The sequence below is a fragment of the Anguilla anguilla genome, chromosome 6 (assembly GCF_013347855.1).
Source record: "Anguilla anguilla isolate fAngAng1 chromosome 6, fAngAng1.pri, whole genome shotgun sequence".
NCBI classification, from domain to species: domain Eukaryota; kingdom Metazoa; phylum Chordata; class Actinopteri; order Anguilliformes; family Anguillidae; genus Anguilla; species Anguilla anguilla.
In genome coordinates, this window is record NC_049206.1 from 59,842,789 (window position 1) to 59,860,658 (window position 17,870).

At 45.8% G+C, this 17,870-nt stretch overlaps 1 protein-coding gene and 1 pseudogene across 3 annotated transcripts in view; one reads left to right on the forward strand and one right to left on the reverse strand.

The window, feature by feature from the left end:
- Positions 1-17,870, forward strand: part of LOC118229978 (zinc finger protein 771-like) — a 74,683-nt gene that overhangs the window by 28,503 nt on the left and 28,310 nt on the right. For 2 of the 3 annotated variants that reach the window (XM_035422609.1, XM_035422608.1), the window contains exon 2: positions 15,783-15,934. The gene's annotated coding sequence lies outside the window, so the exon portion shown is untranslated. Of the gene's footprint in view, positions 1-15,782; positions 15,935-17,870 lie in introns of those variants that run through there. The other variant, XM_035422611.1, reaches the window with a different exon arrangement.
- The window catches only part of LOC118230214, a 58,213-nt pseudogene that overhangs the window by 21,177 nt on the left and 19,166 nt on the right, over positions 1-17,870 (reverse strand).

The window sequence follows — 17,870 nt, forward strand, 5'->3', positions numbered from 1 at the left end:
CAGTTCACATTCCCAAAAACTCTAATTTTTTTATTGAGAGGTGGACAGTGTTTACGGTGGTGTGTCTCCTTGCTGAAGTCCTTGTCCATCTCTGAAGGTTTTCCCCTCTCTCTCTCTTATGAAAAGGCATCATTGTGTTTCCCAGCTCAGATCCAGTTCAGGCTTCTCCTTTCAGGACATTATTCTACACATACCATTGCTTTGAAGGTGAGATTAATAATATTTTGAAAACATTTATTTAAAAATAAATACTTTCAAACAAAAAATAAATTTTGCTAAAAAAAGAAATGATTTGCATTAAAAGCAAATGGTTTGCATTTTATTGACATTCTCTTTTTGTTTTTTTCCTGAATTGGGAATTGTGACATCACAAAGACACATCATCCTGTGACATTACAAAGATACATCAAACGGCACGCAGTCTGTGACATCACAAAAACGAGTTCCGCAGGCCTCACAGTAAGGAGCAGCTGCACTGATGACGCTGGTGAACGTTTGCAGTAAAAAGGCCATTCCCAGCTCAGACTATGCCAAAGGTCACTGCGTAACTTGATGTCAATAGTATGGCATCAGTGTACGTATTTTCTGAAATAATTATGGGGTGTCACAAACAGTGCTCCAGATGCGATGCCGAGTTTAAAAAAAAAAATTTTTTATTATCTTAAACTCTGGTAGTGAAACATTTTTTCAGTAAAGTATGCATATTCTTTTCCACACATGTGTTTCACCCGGTTATATATTCTTTTTAAAATTTTAGCAGCAGTTTATTTCATAATGACTACTAATCCAGCACAGATGAATCTGTCCAGACAACTATGCACCAAGGTGGGGGTAAGAAAATTTAACGATAAGGTAAATAAGATAAACATTTAAGTGGTAGCTTCTGTGGAAAATAAATAAATAAATAAATAAACAAAATAAAATTTTAAAATAGTTGCATGTCCTTGAGAGACTGCCAGTGAAAATCAGGGTGATGGAATGGCCACCCAATCAGGCGAAAGCCCAGGCAGGAAAGGGTCCCAACACTGACATCTAGTGTTCAGGAGAGAGAATTACGCATTTCTGACTGGGAACCACTCAGGAATACCAAGCCAAGCAGAGGGAAAGCATTTTGTTAGGAACAGGCGCCTTTGCCTGGACTCTCATCGTTTGTGTTGCTTAAGTTTGGCCCAGGTGTAGGTGTCAACTCCTGTCGTTTAGGACACCTGGTGGTTACCGAGGAAGGCCGGTCTCCACGGTTACTGGAGTTCTTTATTGTGCTCAGGTGCAAGGGCTGGTTGCTAACGAGCTGCTAATTCTGCCAATCAGCAATTTTAAAGACCCGCTGGAAAACTGCAGCAGTGCGTCACCTGTATCCTCCAAGGTGTGCTGCTGTTCGGAACGGAGTTAGGAGCTCAGACCAGCCCCCCCCCCCGGCCCCCCCCCCCAGCCCCCCCGCCCCGTGTCCCAGGGAGCAGCTACTGTAATATATTTACGAGTCACACCGCAGTGTGTCACTGCACACGGCCCTTTTAATTACTGGCAGAAAAGCTTGTTAAATGTCCTTCTGGGAGACGGTGAGCGAGTTTTTTCCCTCTGTTTCTCTCTCTCTTTCTCTTTCCTCCTGGCTTCTGCTCTCCATCCCAAGCCAGGTTTAACCGCCATGCTGGACAGGACCCAGCGGCTGTGTTTAAACCAGGCCTGTTTCATTGGGTCCATTAGGGGCTTTAATAAACTGTGCATTTTTATACGTGCTCAGTAGTGCTCAGGTCTCAAGCTCAGCTGTGTTCTATTGTGTGGCACAGCAGCTAGAGGACTTGGGGTCTTAGCCTGAAGGGTTGCAGGTTCAAATCACAGGTCAGGCATGGCGCCTGAGACACTGAGTGAAAACATGGCTTTAAAAAAAATCTATATTTATGTATTGATCTGTTCTTTATGCTGTTCTTGTTGAGCTTATCAATAGCAGTATGTATGAATCAGTCAATCAATGAAATTTCACAGTGGTTCTCCACATGGAATAAAACAAAAACAGAAAGGGCCAGATAGAGCCAGTTTGGGAAGAACTCATCTGAAGCGCGTGCTGCCAGCAGTCTGCGGATTAAGTCACCCGGAGAGAGAGAGGCTTCAGTCAGCAGGGACTTGAACAAACACAGGCGGGCGGTTTGTGCCTCGAATCCCGAGGTCACGCTTGTGCGCGCGCTCTCAAGCCAACAGAGCACGCTACAGCAGGGATCTAGGCCTGCTAATAACAACCGGGAAATTTCAATACTGGCGGAATGTTTTATTATTTTTTTAAAATATGTTTGAGTTTTAATATTTGGACGGTTTACGCGTGTGTTCTGAAGGCCGTGCCTTGCCTCGTACAGAAAATGACCAATCCGGACGAAAAGAATAGACTTGGCGACCGGCGCGTGCGTTGGCGCGTTTGTTCTGAGCATCTGCCCGACTCCAGGCCCCAGTTGGGGACTCGTGCAGGTGAAACAGCGAAGCGGCGGAAAGGGGAAGGGGGCGGGGGGGGGGGGGGGTTGTTTTAACAATGTTTCCATTTTTGCTTGGATGTGCGGATTGTACTGGCAGTGTTTGGCGTAGTCGGGGTTACTCAGATGGCCATGGTCAATAAACACGACTGTTGAGCGGTTCGCAAATGTGACGGAGCGGTGCGTAGGCGCACATCCCGTCTCGCGTCGGCTGCGTAAATGTTTTTCCTCTGGTGGGTTTGCTGCTGTCCGCTGCTGTTCTGTGTCTCTCCGCTTTCAGGAATGTGAGCTTTCTATTCTGCGGCAGCAGGGCCACGTTATTTGTCGTAACACTGCAGTTTGTGGTGTAAGCTAGTTTTAAATGATACTGGAATGATGATAAAGTGTGTTAACTGTATTTGTTTTTTTTAACTGGCGTGTAAAGGAGTTTGGATTAACTTGTTTATTTTGACAGCCCATAATAATAAATAGCAATGCCATATTCAGCTCTTCCGTGTAATATTAAAGCTTGCAGTTGTTTAAGATCAACATGAGCTGTTAAATTAATGTTAATTTTCTGATGAATATCATAAATCAGAAGTTTCTGATGAATATAAGCCCATCATTTTTTATAATGATGATAATTATGTAATGTAGAAGAGTTTAAAATTAAGAAATGTTACTATAAGAAAACCGATTGCTTGTTTTTATCTAATCCTCTCTCGTATATACTTAAGGATTTTCTGTTCATTAAAAATTTTATTTATGCCTTAAACGTAGGCTACTTCAATCTAATCCAAATATAGGCTACTTTAACCAGTAAAATATATTTTTCTGTCACAAAAGAAATCAAGAAGGCGTATTTTAAAAACGTTGTAAAAAATGTTGAGACCGGTCTGAAGGGCCGCCTTTCTCCTCTTTCCACTGAAAGTTAAGAAGCGGAGAACCTGAAGGGAAGTCTCGTTAGTGACGCGTTTGCCAGTTATGATAAATCACAGCGGCGCCACAGCGCGCCGCGACGTCCGGCTCGTACCGCCGGCTCCGCTAAGCTAACGGCTACATTAACGCGCAGTTTTCCACAGGGTTTGGATAGCTAAAGCGCCAAATTAACTGGGACATTAAAAAATACTCCCCTCTGCGTGGAAACACAGCGGTCTGGCAGGAAGACGTGTTCTGTCTAAAACGTCCGTATGTTTTTTACACACACTGACTGTCCCTTTCATTTCCGCTGCTCTTGCAAAGAAGTTGCGTAACTGGTCAATTTGGATGTTGTGAAGTGCAAAAAAAATGCCCTTCTCCTGCGCTGTAATTAAGTCGTGCTTACGGTCCTTGGTATTTCCAGCCTCGGCGGAGGAAATTGTGTTCAACAGGCTTGCTTATTATTTTTCTCTGTCCCATTGCGCATGAATGGCCGCCCCTCCTCGGACGAATGTGACATTAAGCAGCTGCGCGCCACACGCTGATGATGTCATAATAAGCCGCTTAATTGGGGTGGAAAGCTGGCAAACGGACGTCCACTTCAGCGCAGCCGCACTGTGGAGCTGGGGGTAGCGCAGTGGCGGTTAGACGGCCATTCCCGCCATTTCCCGAGCACCATCACTCCAGGTTTTGCAGCCTCCTGCCACAAGGGGGCGAGCTTCATTACGCTTGCTATCAGATCATCATTTTTGTTGCTGTTTTTAAAATTCAGATATTACATTTTGTCAACAACACATCATATATAAAAAAATTGCTATTTAAATCCTTGTAAGTGCACAAATGTCCTATTCATCAATGCTTGCTCCTGACCTAAAATATGCAAATACATAAATTTAGAAATTAGAATCGTAGGAGAGGAAGGACGGTACCGGCGGAAGAGGAAGAGGAGACATTTTTAATCAGAATCATAAATGTGAATTCTCCCTGTGAGGAGTCGGGGAGTGAGACACAGTCACGGCATTGTTCTGGGCCTGCAGTCGAACAGAGAGCCTGAGCTTTGCACACACGCCTTTATGGCATTTTAATAAGTCTAATAATGCCTGTGTGGTCTGGAGCGGCTCTTTGAGAGGAGGCGGCTTTTTGCTTCAAGGTTCCATTGTGTTAGGGCGTATAATGTTACACAGCACAGTGTCACACTGTGCTCGGCTATATTACTTGGCAACAAAAAGTTGCGTAGTTGGTGGGGGGAAAAATCTGTCATTTATCATGTGGTGCCAGACTGTAGGTCGGGTGCCGGAGTGACTGGGGTGTGTGTGTGTGTGTGTGTGTGTGGACGGGGGGGGGGGCAAAGTGAGAAATAGGAATGAGAAATTAATGCATTCATCGTAAACGGCCAATAACAGCACGGGAGAATGTCAGCGTGTGTTTTTCTGCCATGGCCGTGTGGATCAAGCGCACCGCGGCGTTTTGGGGAAGTCACGGGTCTCTGTGTTGACTCACAGCTGGCGTTCATGCGGGGGTGGGGGGGGGGTGGGGGGGCGACGACAAACACCACGGCCCCCAAACAGACAGACAGGACCCACTTGTGCGTGCGTGTGTCACACAGCTATGACTGATGGCATCATAGGCCCGTCATCATTATGATTATGATATATGTATGTGACGTCACTGCCCAGGCAGTGACTGAAGGAGCTAAAATTTTATCTCAGAATGGTCGGGGAGAGTGAAGACTGAAATCAAGGAAAAATTAAACCAGGAAGTCAGGGTAGAGCCCTTCTCCTTATATAACAATCATATCAATAATAATAATAATAATAGATCATTTATTATTGTCAGTTTTTGTATTACTGAGATTGTTTTCACCGAGTGGTCAGATCCACGATACTGAATTCTACGAAGTTCCCCAAAGAAAATCTGTCTCCCGTGTTTTTCCATGTACTTTATAAAGGAAAGCACAGTGGTTCTGTGCAATATATAAATATAGTTTCCCTCCTCCGAAAAAATCCATCCAGGAAAGGGGGGAATGGCCGGAGGGTATACCCCTAAAACGCCAGCTGTGTCCTTAAAAACACCAAATGAAAGGTTAGAAAAAAGAACTGGCATAAATTTACGGAATTTACAACGGGGCATTTTGAGAGATTTCTTATCTTTAACAGAAGATTAATTACCCGGTAAAGAGGGTGAAAACGGTGTCTTGAGTACACACCCAGCCGGGGGTGCTGCCAAGGCAAAGAAAGGATGTGTATGTAGGTGTGAAGTGAGGGCTCGTATGCTGGACATGTCTGACAGCTACACCTGTGTCCGTCCCCGGTGGAGTCTGCTTGCACGAGCCTTTATGTGGAAACAGGAGTTCTGTGGCTATACCAGAGCGATTTAACAAGACCTTCAGCGCGTGGAAAAACCTTTTAGCGCCTGCAAAGCCAATAACATGACCAGCGATTGATCGTGGTATTTGTTTTGCACCAATGATTGGTTGTGTTATTAGTTTTGTGTGTGCTAAAAGGTTTTGCATGTGCTGAAGGTCTTATTAAATCAGGTGTTATACTCTGCGTGTGCCTGTGTACGCATACACACACACACACGTGCACGCACACACTCCCTCTCGGTGTGCTTGCGTTGTGGTCCCCCCCAGATAATTTTCCTCATTAGCTGAGGAAAGTCTATCATGCGGCCTGCGTTACATGAAAAAGGCCAGCAGTAGTCATTCCTTAAACTTTGCCATAAGCGCTCTATACAGGTGGACAGCACACAAACAACAGCGTGTGCACTTATTGTACGTCGCTTCGGATAAAAGCGTCTGCCAAATAAATGCTGTGTAATGTAACTACGACTACAGCTGCTTGCACTCGGCTGGAACGAGCACAGGGTAAGACCCTGTGTTGGAAGTTATGTTTGACATTTTGTTTTATGACTTATGCAATTTTATTTGATTTTCAAAATGATCCTTTCATCTTCTTCACAAGCAGTCCATTAGTCCGTGTTTCGCCCGACATCTGAATTGGAGATGCCAGTTTCCAAGTGTGTGTTCAGTAGGCCTGTGCTGCACACATAATTTATCGAAGCAGAATTGGCTTTTTTGGCACACCCTGGGAAAGCACTTCAGCACACACGCACATCGGGGGGCGGGGGCCGGGGGGGGGTTCAATCAGCATTTGTCCTTAATGAGTACTGTAAACTAAAGTGTTCATTGTTCTTCCCCCCCCCCCCCCCCCCCCCCCCCCCCGACAAATGTAGTTTGGTAGATTAATTTTGGTGATTGCTGAACTCAACACTTCCTTTGTTTCAAAAGAAGAAGAAAAAACACTTTGTGTATATTTGTAAATTACGATTATTGATGCATTTGATTGAATCCACTGACATGAGCACGGCTCTCGGCTCTGAAATTAAACTGTTGCTTTGGAAACCATCATAATACCGTGGTAAACACTGGACTGGACTGGACTGAGGAGTGCCAAGGAAAAGGTGCTGATGCGCAAATTGTTCGGACCGAAACACTGAAGTTGTCGATCTTCATCCTTTTCTGTTCTTACTTATGGATAGACCAGTAAACACAAGATAGGCCACTAGTTTCAGTTCCCAGTCATTTCCTAGACTGGTTTCCTTCACATCGCTCTTCTCCGTGGGTCGCAGGAGCTGGGACAATCTCGGGCATGTTCAGTACTTAATCAGCTCTGTTTCAGCACGTTTCAAAAGTCACTTTTCTACTTCTCTTAGCACACACACACACACACACACACACATACACGTGCACACACACGCGCGCACACACACACACACACCCATACACACACACACACTCGCACACACGTGCACACACACGCACACACACACACACACACAGACGCACAGACGCACGCACACACGCACAGACTCACACCCACACTCTCACACACACTCACACACACTCACACACACACATACACACACACACACACACAGACTCACACACACACACGCTGGGTTAAAGAGGTCGGGTAAGCTGACACTGTAAGCGTTTCACGGCGAGGCGCTCGTTTCATTCCCGGCTGCTTTGCATGCGGACAGCTATCATTCTGTGCGGCGCGTGACAGTGATAAATGGGCTGTTTTCGGCTCCTCAGCCTCGCCGCTGGAGCTGAAAAGGACATTCTTCAGTCCCCACCTCTCCCTCCCCCCCCACCCCAGCCTCCTCTGTCTTTGCGCGAGGCTGCAGTAAAGATTGCTTCCATATGACTGCAACCGGTCCCCGTTTTTTTTTTAAATCGTAATTTGCTGTGACATAATACGCAAAAGATTAATAAAGTCGTCTTGGGTCCCTTCTCGAAATCCAAAGAGCGCGTTGTCTTCCTCTTGGAAATAAAAATTATTATTTTTCTGGTCTGGAGGGATGAAAGTGTGGGTTTTTTTTAGTCGTTTTGTTACACGTCCCATCTTCAACTGAACTTCTGTGTCTCAACCTTCTTTTGCATCTACAGTTTTCTGCCTATAAAAAAAAAACAGAAGCGCAAAAATCCGCGAGCGTTGACTGTCACGGGCTGTACGCCGACACGCAACATCATCACAGGAAAAACCGCGAACGCGCGTGTTCGGCACGTGTTGCAGGTATGAGATTGGCTTCGGGGGATCAAAGCAGAGATTTGGGGAGTGCATCCCAGATGCTCGGGCGACCGAGAGCGGCTGCAGCAATTAGGAAATGCACCACTTCCTGTCCCGGCCGGCAACATCAAAAGAAATACCGCCAGAAAGCTCCGCTGCTCCTGCTGATTAACGGAGAAGAAGGGGGTTATGGGGGACGCGTTGCTACTGCATGGGAAATTACATTTATAATCGCAAACATCCGCGCTTAGCGTCGCTGATGAGAGCCATCGGCCACACAAGAGCACAAAGCAAGCACATCGTTACAATCAGTTTCGTGTTAAATTCTGATCATGATAACATTCATTAATCTCATTCTGGAGCAATCAATTAATCAATCAATGTGCCCCGCCCATTGCAACACTAAAATGCAATATGCTTTGGAAGCTGTGTAGCCAAGTTGGTACTCATTGATAATGATAAAATTTACGAGGCGCTGTATAGAAAATTTCTACATCCCACACGGTACAATTTTCAGTGTTAAATCAACTGCATATGATCCCTATTGGAATCATATGTAGGCCGTGCTGGAGCTGAATTAACACTGGACATCTTACTGTGGCATAAAAGTAGAAACCATGCACTTTCCTGCACCTATCATTAAAACATGAAAGATCATCTTTCAAATTTGTTTCTCACTAAAAAAGTTTTAGCCCCCGGAATCTCATATGAGATTATAAATAACATGACATTTAGTACATTTGGTGTTTTCCTGTATAGTAGCCTGTGTGTATAGTACGTTGAGTAGGCTATACTACATTTGCAGTGTTTTTAAAACCTGTTTCATATCAGCCGGATCAGTCGAGTGATTTATAACTCGCTTGGCCGTGAAGAGGTGTGATTTTTGAAAGGTTGAAGGAAAAATGATCAATTACCGAAGAACCCCCGAGCCGTCTCCAGCCGTTCTCATGTGGAAATATTAGCAGAAATAATATTTATTAGCGGGGGCGATGTTATTCTTCACCTCTGTGAATCCAGGCGGGTCTTGCGCTCATTACTTATTCGCGCTCATGGCCGTGCATCCATGCGTGAAGCACCTTTCCCGCCTTGCCGCCGCTCGCGCTGCGCGTCCCCAACACGCCCGTGAGTGACTCGCGTGTTCGTTTCCACCGGTCCTGAATACCTAACACGCGCCTTCTTTCTTGTCTCAGTGTGTGTTTGCCTGTGATTAATATCTGTGAGTATTAGTGAGATAAACAGAGAGAAGAGGCATGTTTTTTTTTAAAATTTACGTTGTTTAATAGCGACACTGAGGTGTAGTGTGAAAAGATGGATTTTTCTAAAAGATTGTGGAAGACAGCCAGTGAATTTGCCTTCCTGACTGACTGGGAAGCCTTGCGAAGCTGAGTTTATTCAATAAATGCTACAGTCTACCCTGTATTTCTATTACTGAATTCAATCCTCATATTGTATTAATTACAGAACAACACTGTAGGTCTGTCGGATTCTTAAAGGACACAAGGACACAAAAAGGAAAAGTTTAATTGGTCCAAAATGACAGCTCTGTGAAGTCATCGGTTAAATATTAAAGATTAAAACAGTGGTGTGCATGAAAACAGACATGCATATATATATATATATATATATATATGCCTTATGAATTACATTTTAGCGCTTAGTCATGGCTTTAAATGATGAAGGCACACATGTTGCACCGAGTCAGCCAAGGTCATTTTCATGCCACAGCCAATCAACGTTGCCATCCTGACGTACTACCGCGACGCGCACAGAAGCTTAGCCTAACCTCCACAGTCTCGCGACCGCAGCGAACTGCCGCTCAACAATGTCTTATAAAAAGTGCAAGGGGGGGGGGGGGGGGGATTGTGTGGGGCGCATCTGAAAACGAGGGAGGCCGCTTTTTATCTCGTGATAAATACCGTCGGGGTGCTGTCCCCGCCGCCCCCCCCCCCCCCCCCCTGTAAAATGAACCATGGAACAATGTTAAACGCTGTATTTAGAGAGAACCGTCTCACAGACTCTCGCGCTGGAGCCTGCTTGTCTGCGTGTCTGTGCTGAAGCGGGTTTTTTTTCTGCTTTAGTAGTAGGAGCGAGCATGCGTTCTCGCTGTGCAGCATTTTCGGCGTCGCTAAAATTAGCGCTGGAATCGGATAGAATTGCGAATAGAATAAACTTCTCTTGAGTTGATTATTGTAAGTCTTTCCAAGCTTGTCTTCTGAATAAAAGAGGTTGAGAAGGGGGGCGATGCCATAGAGGAACTTTAGAATTTAATTGCGCTGTGGCTGCACATTTACGTTTGTGTTTCGCGACGTATTGGAGCCGAACCGTGTCAGGGGCGGCCAGCGTGTTCCCAGCGTTCGCTGCTCGCGGGTGAAACCGAACCACACGGACTGCACGTGCAATCAGCGCATTAAGAGCAACTGATCCGGAACTGTCTGTGCCCTTCCCGCTCCAGACGCCCATGTGTCTTTTGTCAAAATTCAACCTTTTTTTTTTTTTTTTTTTTTACATTTTTTACATTTACTCATATCAAACTCCCAGGCTCCAGGTCTAGGTTAACTCCGGTGGAAAATGGGCCCCAGCCTCTGGCTTCAGAACATGGGCCTTAATGTACAATTAAATACAAACGCTAGTTTTCATTTTATTTCAGAAAACACATTTCATCCACTTCAGTGACTACAAAAAACAATGGACATAAATGTGAACGGAAACGCTTGTATTTAATTTGTTTGGGCCTTGTAAGCTATGAACAAGGAGAAAGATTGATTGAATCCAGGGGAAAATTCCATTTTGGCTGTTGCATTGTGGGGGTTGATACAATCCGAATGCAAATGAGTTTGAGCTTTGATTAATGAATCTGGGGTAGCGTCACTTACACTTCTGGCTCCAGTCGTTCACAGTGATTTCAGGCAGAGCAGCAACTCACTCGTGTTTCTGCGTAACTCTGCCAGAACCAATCAGATCGTAGGAAACCAATCTCACAATTCTGTACCTTCCCTTTCCAGACACACTCAAGCTAGGTCACATGCGGTCGACATTGGCCCACGACGGACCAATGAGAAGTCTTTGCACAGTAATGTTCGGAAGTATAAACAGAACGGATGACGGACCGTGTGAATATGTAGAAATGCCCGATCAGCACAGCACGTATGTCACCCCGTTGTGTGTGTACTATACTGTAACTGCTATCACTGACTAATCCAATCACTTTGCCCAGACGTTGATATTTTTCTGAAGCCATTTTCTTTGCATGTTTACATAACAACATGTCACATGCAGTTTGAACATGGCCATGTAAAGCGGCCTCACAACTGTTTTTTTTATCAGCACTTATTTGGCAATTTCAGATTTGTTTGTTACTGAGATGGGAAAATTCAAAATCCCCCCTTTTTTATTGTTTAATGCTCTGTAATCTGATTTTAATTTGTGACCAGACATGGGAGATGACTTGGACTTGAGTGAAATCCATATGTGCTCTTTTAAGCAGAGTGTGCTGGTTCGTTGCCATCCAAGGACCCCAAGTCACCCAGACACGACCCCCTCAATTTGATCCCAGCCCGCCACAGACGAACTCTGGGGAAATGTTTTTCCCCTCCGAGTTTTAGGATCACTGCTGTTGGGAGCTTTAGCTTGTTTACTGGAGCAGTTTTTTTAATGTACATCTTCATCAAAGTGATTAGCAGTGTTTGTTATTTGCGCAGACTGAGATCTCCCCAACTCCCCCCCCCTCCATGTAAACACCCCGCTTTTCCAAATGACATGTTTTTGGATGCCCCAGAAACACAAATATGAAGTATCGGCATGGTTGAATCCTTTTGTGATTTTTATTGAATTGTTGTGTTTATGCAAGAGTTGAGTAATAAGGGGTCTGTTAAAGATTTAAGGCTTAGAAGCTTGGCCAAGCATGACCTCCAGAAGAGCATTTTTAGGAAGAGTTTTTACTAGGATTTTATTGAGAGGCCCTGCAGTAAAATGTTTTTAACATTTTACTGCTGGGATTTAGAAATGTCACACGTTAACATTTTATAATTTGAATGTACAGCTAGTATTGTGACAGCCAATGGACATGGACTTTTGATTTGGTTTTTGTTTTATTAAATAAATTGCAAGCATGTGTAAGTCAGTGTGTGTTTCTGAGTTCAAAACCCCAGAGTGAAAACCTGGAGGCAAAAAAACAGAGTCTAAATTGACAACTGGGTGTCAAGAACCTGGAGTCAAAACTACGAGTCAAGAATGTGGAGTCAAACCTGCAAGGCAATAACCACAGTCACCCAGCGAGTTGGAACGAGTCTAAACACCAGGAGTCTGAAGAACCAGGACTCAAAACCCACAGTCTGGGATCCACAGGGTTTGAGCGTGCAGCATGATCACGAAGCATTCACGACATATAGTCTGTTAGGTTCATGGTGGTGGTGACGTTACGCATTCTTACCTAAAGAGACTCTAGACTTGGTAATCATGACCCTTTTTTTTGCACTTTTCCGCAGAGTTGAACTGGAGATTATTTTTACCCATCTTACTGAGAGTTATTTTTTCGTATTTTTCCAGATTTTAAAAAAATGAATATGAAAAGGTGAAAATTAAGAGAGGGATTGAATTCAGTTCGAGTGTGGAAACGGCCCTTTTTAACCTTGGCTGTAATAACTAATTAGCGACACCAGACAAGAACCTGGGTTTTTGCAAAAAATCTAAAAAAAGGGGGCAGATAAAATAAATGATTTTGGGTACGGCCTGGAGACTTCCTGTGTCTAGTTCGAATCAGGCGGAAGCCCCAGCCGTGCTGGACGCTGCCCAGAGGATCGTGTTTCTCTCAGGATCGCTCTTAATGAGGTCTGTTACGGCTGCTTTAGCCATCGTGTCTGACTGCAGGGAGGTGAGGTCCTGTGCTCTCTAGTGACAGTCCACTGCTTTCTGGCCTTTGAGGTCCTGTGCTCTCTAGTGACAGTCCACTGCTTTCTGGCCTTTGAGGTCCTGTGCTCTCTAGTGACAGTCCACTGTCTCTCTCTCTTTCCCACTCCTCCCTCTCTGTCTTTCTCACTCTCTCTTTTTCTTTCTCCCTCTCTCTCTCACTCTCTTTGAACTTGCACTCTCCCTCTTTCCCATTCCTCTCTTCCTCTCACTGTCTTTTCCCTCTCTCATTCTGTCCTTCTGTCACTCTCTTTCCCGCTTGCTCTCTCTCCCTCTATGGGTCTAGGTAGTCTCTCTGGTGTCTCAGGGGGGTTTCCCCTGATGTTAGGACCCCCTGTCTCTCCTGCTTTGTTCTGGCTCTGTTGCTGCCAAGGGCCAGGACACTGCCAGACACCCAGTCCGACCCCCCGCCCCCCCCCCACCCCCCCGTCCAAGCGCCAACCAGACTCCACACGCTCTGCCACGCTTAACAGCGCTAATAGAAATCCCAGCCGGACTGGCGGACTGAGAGAGGGAGAGGGAGAGAGAGAGAGAGAGAGAGACGAAGAGAGGAATGGAGGGAGCTCTGGATTTTCAGCATCATTAATGCGTAGTCTCAAATGATGGAATTTCCAATGGCTGCCAGCTAACCAAATAAAACATCTCCGGCCCAGTTTGGGTGGCCCAAAACCCGTCCAGAACCACCCCCCCACCCACCCACCCTCCCCCCTCCCCCGCCAGTCTGTCAGTCTGTCCCTGGCCTTGTGTGGCTGTGGACTGCCCAGGCTTGGCAGCACCACTCATACACACACACACACACACACACACACACACACACACACACACGCGCGCACACACATTCAGTCAGTCACACAGTCACTCTCACTCTCTCACACACAGACACCCGTGCACGCACACTCACACACTCATACACACACACACACACACACACAAAATTGGGGGGGGGGGGGGTCTGATCCGTTTCATTATGGGAGCCCAACCAGGGCTCAACACCATCACGGTCTGGTGCTGAAAGAGAAATGTCTGGTCCCTTTTCCCCCAAACAACCTTCGTTTTATCTCTGCAGTAATTCATTCCTTTATTTGTGGGGGGGGGTGGGGGGTGGCAGAGGGAGGACATTCTGTGTAAAACAGACAGCGAATGAAAAAGACTAAATGGATGAGTCATCGGTGGAACTCAGCAGAATATATGAGGAGGCCACGATCTCGGGGGGGGGGGGGGGGGGTCAATCCACCCAAATATTCCTCATAATAAATTCCTGTGATCTAACATCTATTTATGAGGAGCTTTGTAGAGCAAGGCTGAGCTTTATTTTCTGTCAAATATATGTTTTCTGTATTACAGTTTATTAGCAGCATTGCCAGCCAATTCAGTGGACAAAACCTCCCAGATTACCTCTCAGTTGACTGTCTTGGCCCACTACTGTTATCTTTAGGAGATAAATCATTGATTCATACAGCAAACTGACTCAAACATTTCCATTTTTTAATTTCTTAAACAATATGTATTTGTACACCGTAAAGAATTAATTTTATTATATTTCTATGTATATCATTACACTTTTTTTTGTTGTATTACACATAATAATAGTTAAGCCTTAAAGGTGCATGATCACCAATATGTGATTAGAATGTTTTTAACTGAACATTCTGATGCGGACGTCACAATCACTGCTGGTAACTGAAAGCAACGGAGTTTTAGAACAATGACTTAGAATTTAGAAAAAATCAAAAGGTTGAAATAGTGTCCAAAAATAGTGTCCATTTACTGTAACATGCTTACTCATTGAGCAATGAGGTAACTCTGTGTAAAGATAATAGTTCTCATGCAACCCATGACAATGAAAACTCTTTAAAAAATAAAACCGTAAATACAGGGAAATCTGTGAAGAACTGAAAACCACAGTGATGACCCAGACTGCCATTCAGGGTCATGGTTACAAAAGCACAGCAGAGAGTGCGGTGTGTGTGCGTGTGTGTGTGTGTGTGTGCACGTGTGTGTGTGTGCGCGTGTGTGTGTGCGCGTGTGCGGGCGGGCAGTGAGTCAGCTGGTCTCACAGAGCCCTCATTAAAAGGCCGTATGAGATCAGTGATACAGGCTCTCTTCAGACACAGCGCCCGAATTCCTGTCACTGCAACACTCCAGCGCACAGAAAGGCCGTTTACTGGAACCGTCCGAAAACAAAAACAGGCCCTCCACGGGAGCGCAGCTGTCCCGGGCCACCTCACGCTCCCCTCAAAAACCACCCCTGCGCTGAGTCACCCTCAGGGGCCAGAGGTCACGGCCTGGGGCAGCCGTTAAGTAATTACAAGCTGGTCACTCATCTGAGGGGGGGGGTCATGTGATGCGACATCATCAGCCGTGCCGATGGATGAGCATTATTTAACACGTGCAGAGAGACTCATCAGTGTAAACACTTCTGGGGTATGCAGTGCAGAATAACAATAATGATAAAAATACAATGATCTTTTATTTATATTGCCGATCTCAGAAAATGTGCCAGAAGTGCTTCATGAAAGTATGAGAGAGAGAAGTACAGATGAAAGATCATTTGTTTTTTCCCTCATGCTGGACATCCCTTTGGATGTTCTGCATGACCACTCCCTAGCCCCCCAAAAATGCACCTCACCCCACCTCACCCCACCCCGCCCCGCCCCGCCCCACGCCGTACTGTCCCGTACAAACGCACCCGGAGCAGGCAGAGCTCTCGGGTTACTCCCGACCCCGCCCTGTGATGTCTGATCCCAAATAAGCGCCGACATATTCAAAATATTTAGGGTACAGTAAAACACGCCACAGACGTCTGCGAGTTCTCAAGCGCTCCTTTTATTTCGCCGGCGGCCGGCCGGCCAATCGGGACCCGGCGTATGAATCCCGCCGTTCTCCCGTGGCGACTGCCGTCTGCCGCGAGAATTTCCTCCCCGAAATAAACTTCTGTTTTCCATTTCAGGTGCTGCTGACTTGGAACGACACGTGACCCTGAAAATCACCGCTGCCCCAACGCTGCAGAGCTCCAGGGCCCCGGCTAAGTCTAGCACAGAAACTATTCTGGATTTTTCCCCTAAACTTCCTGGGCAATGAAGGGTAGCAGACTACAGCTGGGTGAGTGTCCTGGGGTATCAGTGATAAGCCCATCCCCTGTGTTGGGTACTCTTCTAGAGAGCAGTGCATTGTTGGCACAGTGTTGGGTAGTCTCTAGAGAGCAGTGCATTGTGGGCACAGTGTTGGGTACTATATTATATTATATTACAGGCATTTAGCAGACGCTCTTATCCAGAGCGACTTACACAACTTTTTACATAGCATTTTACATTGTATCCATTTATACAGCTGGATGTATACTGAAGCAATGCAGGTTAAGTACCTTGCTCAAGGGTACAACGGCAGTGTCCTTACCCGGGAATCGAACCGGCGACCTTTCGGTTACCAGCCCAGTTCCTTACCCACTGTGCCACACTCCGTCCTCTCTAGAGAGCATAGCTAGGCTGATACAGCGGTGGGTACTATCAGAATTAGAGCAATAGGCTCCTCCCACTCCCCTATTCTATCACAATCATAGAAATAGGCTCCACCCACTCTCCCCCTACTCTATTAGAATCAGAGCTTTGCCTCCACCCACTCTCTCCCTCCTGTACCAGAATCAGGGCTAAAGGCTCCACCCACTCTCTCCCTCCTGTACCAGAATCAGGACTAGAGGCTCCACCCACTCTCTCCCTCCTGTACCAGAATCAGGGCTAAAGGCTCCACCCACTCTCTCCCTCCTGTACCAGAATCAGGACTAGAGGCTCCACCCACTCTCTCCCTCCTGTACCAGAATCAGGACTAGAGGCTCCACCCACTCTCTCCCTCCTGTACCAGAATCAGGACTAGAGGCTCCACCCACTCTCTCCCTCCTGTACCAGAATCAGGACTAGAGGCTCCACCCACTCTCTCCCTCCTGTACCAGAATCAGGACTAGAGGCTCCACCCACTCTCTCCCTCCTGTACCAGAATCAGGACTAGAGGCTCCACCCACTCTCTCCCTCCTGTACCAGAATCAGGACTAGAGGCTCCACCCACTCTCTCCCTCCTGTACCAGAATCAGGACTAGAGGCTCCACCCACTCTCTCCCTCCTGTACCAGAATCAGGACTAGAGGCTCCACCCACTCTCTCCCTCCTGTACCAGAATCAGGACTAGAGGCTCCACCCTCTCTCTCCCTCCTGTATCAGAATTAGAGCTTTGGCTCCACCCACTCTCTCCCTCCTGTATCAGAATCAGGGCTAAAGGCTCCGCCCACTCTCCCCAAGAAAGGAGCCAAAGGCCCCTCCCACTCGTCCGTCTCATGGTTTTGGAATAACGGCGCCATAAAACGTTATATTTATAAGCGGAGGGCGGGTCTGTTCTGCAGCGCCCTGGCTCTGGAGCGGCTGAGAGCAGTTTGTGGTCGGGGTAATGTTCTTCATGAGACTGGCGCAGTTCTGCCGCGGAATTAAACAGAATTCTTTTTTGTCAATTTTGGAAAGACAACAGAGGTTTTTTTTTTTTTGAAGTTCATTCATATTTCAGTTGAGAGCAATATATCATTTTGACATTTAAAAGGAAATTATATTAGTTATGCAAACAGTTTTGCCCTCTTTTTGATCACTTTCCTCTTTTTTTTGGGTCATTGTAGGTACTGTATCTTGGCCCTTTCGATGTATTTGGTTTAATAAACCCTTTGGTCACATTGATGTGAAGTTAATTAATAACTACAGTAATGACACAGTAATTGCACAATAATTACACAGGGCTTGTTTTAAATTTGATGCCCTTAATTGTGTCATAAACCAATCAAATTTCCTGTCCTTCTGAAGCAAAGAGAGAATCATGGCTGACAAAATGTGCCGGATGCCGCAGTATTGAAACCAGTCTGGGCTGCCAAACTGGCAGAAATGGTTGAATAAATATATTAATTATGTAGCAAGAAATCCATTCTGTAAGATATTATTTTATTGTGTTACCATGTACCTCATAAAGTGACAGTTTATGATACCGACAGAAATCTGAGTCGTAGAAAA